Source organism: Cryptomeria japonica, chromosome 9, assembly GCF_030272615.1.
Source record: "Cryptomeria japonica chromosome 9, Sugi_1.0, whole genome shotgun sequence".
Taxonomy (NCBI): Eukaryota; Viridiplantae; Streptophyta; class Pinopsida; order Cupressales; family Cupressaceae; genus Cryptomeria; species Cryptomeria japonica.
Genome location: NC_081413.1, coordinates 722,322,679 through 722,329,553, shown reverse-complemented (window position 1 = coordinate 722,329,553; position 6,875 = coordinate 722,322,679).

The window sequence follows — 6,875 nt, the reverse complement described above, 5'->3', positions numbered from 1 at the left end:
GATATTTCTAGCAAAAATGAACCACCAACCCATAGTTATAAGCAACCTTATAATGAGCAACCGTATGCTAGCTAGCCACGGTAAAAGAATCACAAAGGTGCTGAAAGTGAGGATAAGTAGAAAGAATAGCAAGATGACCATCCCAAGAATCTAGCCAAAAAGAGCTTGAGAACCTGTGTGACAAATCCAAAAGAGACCATTCTTAACCAACTGAGCTCCCAATTTCAAAGTATTTCAGATCATAGAACCTTGTCCCACCAGAGGAAAGCGAGGAACATCAAACCCATTAGCATTGTTAAGATACTTGTGGGTTAGGATATGAGTTTGGAGCTGATTTTGGCTAGTACACCAATGCGAATACAACTTAGCTGCAAGAACTTGCCCATTCAAAATAGCGGATCGTAAGCCAAGGCCACCCTCATTCTTAGGTTTGCACATAGTTTCCCACTTAACAAGGCTCCATCTAACATTTGAAAAATTACCACTCCACAGAAACTGACAAGAAATTACATCAAATTCTTGAAGAAAATACATGGGAGTAGCTTGAACAAAACACCTGTAGATAAGAAAAGCTTGGATAACAGACTTTAAAAGATTCAATCGAGCAATAGTAGATAACCAGTGATGAGTCCAATGATTAACCTTTTGGTGCAACTTGTCAAGCAAATTCTGCCAGGAGGACATGGGGTATCTACCAATAGTAAGAGGTATGCCCAAATAAACAAAGGGAACAGATCCAATCTGAAATTGTAGAATATCAGCAATATGCCACTAAATGGCCTAAGGAGTATTAAAGAAGAAAATAGAAGATTTATGCTCATTAACTTTCTAGCCTGAAGCAACAAGGTAAATATCCAAGGCCCGCCGAAAAGAATCAACTTTCCGAAGACGAGCCAAACCCATAAGAGCAGTGTCATCCATAAATTGGAGATGAGAGAGTTATGGTAAACCATGACCTCAATGCCAACCATGAATCAAGCCCTGAGAAACCGTATATTTTAGAAAACGGCCTAGGCCATCAGCCATAATAATAAACAAGTAAGGAGAGAGAGGATCCCCTTGGCGAAGGCCCAGGGAAGCACCAAAAGGCTCTGAAGGTTCTCCATTCACAATAACAAAGAAAGAGGAAGAAGTAACACAACTCATAGTCCAACTCACCCACTCTGAACTAAAACCAAAGGCTAAGAGAATTTTTTGAAGAAAAATCCAGTTAACCTGATCATAAGCCTTGGCCATATCTAATTTGATGAACATAGATCTCTCCTTTGAAGCTGTCATAGAGTGAATAGCCTTAGAAGCCACCCCTACCCCATCCAAAATTTGTTTGTCAGCAACAAAGCCCCCTTGTTCCTCTGAAATCACAATGGGGATTTGTAAATGATAGAGATTCAAATGCAAACATTTTCCTGAGAGGTGTCAATTCTACCAAATTTGTATGGGGAATGATACTGAACTCAACCCTTATGATGATGGGACCTAACACTCAACAAGACTTGATCTCTAGTGGGCTCATTTAGAGCCATTCAGCTTCACCAATAGATCGATAATCCATTGACTATGTATTACATTTTAAGAAAGTATTACTTTAAACATCTAAAAAATTGAATTCACTCTAAATTTTATTTTTACCAAGAAAATTGTGAAAGCTCAATCATTACCAATTGTGATGGTATTCATTATGACCAAACAATGGCCTGAAATTTTACTGTTAGACCAATAAAACTATTAATATATTTCTTCAAAATTAGTTTGGAATGATAGAACAAGTTCAAACTTGAACGCAAGGTTATATTAATTGCAATTAGTAGAGTACTAAAAGAGATGTGAGATTGACTTTTAATAGATGCAATGGATTAGAATTTTGTTTCCAACATATTACATTTGATAAATATCTAAAAGAAATAGCTTTCATAATATTTTAATGAAAGAGAGAACGTGTTCAATAACTTTGATGATATTTTAAATGATTAAAGATAGAGAGAACATGTTCCAAATTGTTTCAAGGTAAGGGTGGAAAGTTTGGCCCAACTTCCATCTAAGTATAGGATTATATTATCTCATCTATATGAATTTCACAAACTTTAAGTAATGGGGAATATAGTTAGGGTTCTAAAATCATTGAAATTTGGATTGTTTCATGGTTTATATTTTCTTGTATGTTGACTTTCAAGATTCTACATAAGAAAATTGAAATATGATTTGATGGTTGGATAATTATTAGTAGCCATTGGAAAGAAGAATACATGGAATTCTTTATGCAACATACATGATGTACCTTTGATCATGATTAATAATTAATTTTTAAAAAAATCATCATATTCTAGTTTTTAATTAATTAATAATGAGTCAAAAGTGGGTCCTATATGTTGTATAGACATAAATGTAATATACTACTCTCCCTTTTATGTCACTAATAGATTTCAGTCAATTTTAATAAAAACAAAATATTGTGAGCCATTCTTATAGCTAAGAACAATTTTTAGATTAAAATAATTGCCTTCAAGTGCCACTCGTGTCACCAAAGTGAAATCTTTTCTCAAATTTTATCTTTTGATAATTTTAAAACATGGTTAATTAATCACTTAGGTGTTGAGTTGAAGTATTTTTTTCTCCATAACAATATTTCAAAATCTAATCATTTGGGAGACCAAATTATACTTATTTTGAAGAGAAATTAGCTCATAGTTAAAGGATTCAGTTGATCTTTTAGTCAAATTGAGAATAATTTATCTTCGAAGTACTATTTTAATGAGAAGATATAAACTTTTATCCCATTAAAATATGATAAGAAATATTAGTGTAAAATCAATGTTTAAAATTTGTAAAAATTAATTGAATCTGGAAGGTTATATTGTAGTGAATTATTTTTTAAACTATGATAGTAATTTATTATCTTTCCTTTCAATTGAGATTAGCTAAAAGTTCTTTTTTTTTTTTTCTTTTTTTTTTATAAAAGTGGATAAAACCACTGAATTATATTAATAAAATTATTTTTAACATGTGTCTGGTTCAAAGAGAACTGAAGGGAGAGAACCAGTAAGAAAACCCTTCAGTATTGCTCAAGATAACATAAACCTATCTACCCATTACAAAAAGCCCAAGGGCTCAAAAAGTCCTTCCCAATTACATAACCAACCTCATTAGATATAAAGGAAGCTGCCAGAAGAGACATACAAAAGACAACTTGTGAGAATGAAACATCAGTCAGAAGTGCACCAATCCCAAAAGAAACATCAAAACTAGATCACCCATGTCTAAGAAGCACAAGTCTCCAACCCATTGATTAGAATGAAACCAACAATCAGAAGAGAACCTATGATAAGTGAACCTACCAAAACAAATATTGTGAGCAAACATAAAATAATCCAAATAAGAAGAAGGGAAGGATGTTGAAGACCCCGAGGAACCAGAATAAGACCAAGCCACAGAGTAGCCCACAGCAGCAACCAAAAAAATATCAGAAGGATGAGAGACCATCTCAAATACCAGTCCATCTACATTTTCCAATTTCTCAAGGACAACCACCATCCCCCAATTTTAACAAAACCTCTCCAAATAAAACAACGCATCTTTCCCAATGAATATCAATACCAAAGAAGCAATGAATACAAGAAAACCATCAGCCAACCCCAGATATAAACAAAACCAGTCGAGGGATCATTATGGAAACAACCAACCCCAAGGCACGAAGCCTCATCGAAAGAATAATAACCAATCCCATATCATAATAAGCAAGCAACGTGCAAGAGGAGTGAGCAAACCATAATGACAAGAATAAATCAAAAGACAGAAGGAAGGCAATCAAACAATGATGAGGCGAAATAATTTTTCAGAAACTCATCCCCCACTCATTACCAAAGCACCAAACGAAGATACTGCCAACACATCATCACATAACGTGTAAATGACCAAAAATCTAAAGTGAAGTCGAGCAATTCTACACAAGCCTTCCAACTCATAAACATGATTGCCAATCGCACCACCAGACTGCAAAAAGAGTAATAATAACAATATGCTCACAAACCACCTGCCAACCTGCATTTACTTGAAATAATCAATTTATGCCTAGACAGAACCATAGTCATGCGAATAGAGCATAAATTAATATTCCCAAACAAATAATGGTTCGAGCCAAGATTGTCATGCAGCCACCATAATCACTTAAACACCCAACACAAGGCCAAATTCATCCCAACTTATCAAATAATGATACACCAAACACAAAGCCAATGCAAAACATGAAGGATATAGGTCAAGCAAGAGCAGTCACCACATCCTCCATGCTCCATGAGGAGATACTTACCGAATATACCAATAACAAAGAAGTTGCCATAAGGCAAGACAACACCCTCCCTACTACCATATGCGAAAGAAAAACCACACCCAACAAGGAGTATAATGAAGGCTACAAAAGCAAGACCCATCACCCTTTAAGAAAGAATACTATTGCAAGAAGTTAGAATGTCCGAAGGAAGAACCTCTAAGTACTCAACATCCTCAGAAACAACCCTATAGGCCAAGTAATCCGTAATAACATTAATCTCTCTATAACAATGAGATATAGTAAAGGCAGAGAAACACTTCAACTGCGCAAGAATACGCTCTAACAAGTATTGTAGATGCCAAGAGATACATTTCTTAGCAGAGACCGCCTAAAAAATCAACATTGAGTCCCCTTCAATGACAATGTCTTTAATGTCCAGAGAGATGGCTAGATCAAGACCAAAAGATAACGCCTGAAATTCTGCTACATTATTAGAGCCTACATCAATATATTTTCCCACAGCTTTAATAATCTTAGAAGTATGATCAAAGATGACCACTCCAATTCCAGATTTCCCCGGATTACCCTTAGAAGCCCCATCAAAATTTAACTTGAAGGAGAATTGGGGGGGAAGCATCCATTTGGCCATCCTATGTTTGACAAGTGAAGATAATCTAGCTGTTAAAGCCCCATGGGAAGGCATAACACGAAGTGAACACCACTTCCAGGTTACCCAATTATCCCAATGAGAAAAAGACCTCAGATGTTCCAAATTTTTGTAGATGTAAGAAAGCACCACCTCAGAAATGGAGGATAGGATCTTGTCAAGAACTTCTTCAAGTGAAGCTGATTTATGTTTAAAAATCCTAGAGTTCCTTTCAAACCAGATGCTCCAAACCATAATAGAAGGTGCCACTATCCAAGAGATGGATAAAACCGGGCCTTCTTCCCATTATGGACAACCCAAGAAAGATGCGGTAGAATAACCGATCTACAAGTAACCAGAAAGTTCCAAAATGCAGATCCCTTCAGAAAAGATGAGGCTGTGAAAATCCTTTCTCTAGGGGCCCCCCTTAAGTACTTAGCAAGCATAATGGAATCCCATTTACTCAAAGGGTCCGCGTATAGTTTCCACACCAGTTTAGCCCCCAATGCTTTATTCTGAGCTACTAAATCTCGGATACCCGCTCCTCCCATCTCTTTAGGATGGCAAACTTTATCCCATGCTAGAAGAGGAAGCTTCTTCTTGCCCCCAACATTATCATTCCAAAGAAAGGACCTTAAGGATACCTTAAGATCCTGGACAACTTAGGGGGAGTCTTGAAAATAGACATCAAATATGTAGGGATGTCATTAAGAATAGATTTAATTAAAAGAATCTTACTAGCCAACGTGAGCCATTTATGATTCCAGGAACAAATTCTGGATGATATCACATGAACCACTTTATCCCAAAAAGAGGCCTTGTTTGAGCCAACAAAAAAAGGAATGCCTATATACTTACAAGGGAAGGCCCCCACTTGGAAACCCCAAAAATGAGTGAGTCTATTCATAACCAGGGGGGACACATTCAAAAAGAAAACCTTAGACTTCAACTCATTAACTTTCTTACCAGAAAAAGAAGAGTATTAAGAAATAATTTTCTTGATAATTCTAGCTTATGTCAAGGAGGCAAAACCAAACAAAAGGGTATCATCCACAAAAGGGCAGTGAGATTGTGAAGAAGGATACCCATCAATTTTAATGCTAGACCACAGGACAAATGTTGTAGCATCAAAAATGGACCTACTTAAAGCCTCTGCCAAAAGTATAAACAAAAAAGAAGAGAGAGGATCTCCTTGCCTAACCCCTCGAGAGGAAGAAAAAAACCCCGAAGGAGAACCATTAATCAAAACTGAGAAACGAGTGGAAGATATGCAAGAGAACACCCATTTAACCCAACTATGTCCAAACCCGAAGCGATTCCAGACAACAACAAGGGACTGTCAATTGACACGATCATAAGCTTTAAGCATATCTAGTTTAAGGATCATAGTCAGAGTCTTTTGTCACGAAATGGAGTGCAGAATCTCATGAGCTACAATCGCACCTTCTAAGGTTTCCCTTCCAGGCACAAGGCCACCTTGCTTAGTGGAAACTATCTTGGGAAGGAGCCTAGCCGGCCTAATTGAAATTGCCTTCGTAAAAATCTTATATAAAGTAGTACAAAGGGCAATAGGGCAAAAATTAGAAAAGGAGCTAGGATTATCCACTTTCGGAATAATAGCAATAAGGGTAGTATTGAGTTCTTTCAAGATCGTTCTATTCCTCCTAGAGTCTTCCAAGGCTAGCAGGACATCATTCCCCACAAAATCCCAACACTTTTGAAAGAATAAAGCCATAAAACCATCCGACCGGAGCCTTTTCCGAATGCATGGAAAAGACTACATCTCTTATCTCCTCCAAAGAGAAGGGAGCCATAAGAATCTTATTATCCTCCTGAATCACTAGAGGGGGGATCGAATTAACAAAAGTATTATGTAAGGACATAGGCTCAACCAATAACAGAGACTTAAAAATCCTAACGACTTCAGAGGTAATAATATCCTCATCTAGAAAATTCCTTCCATTA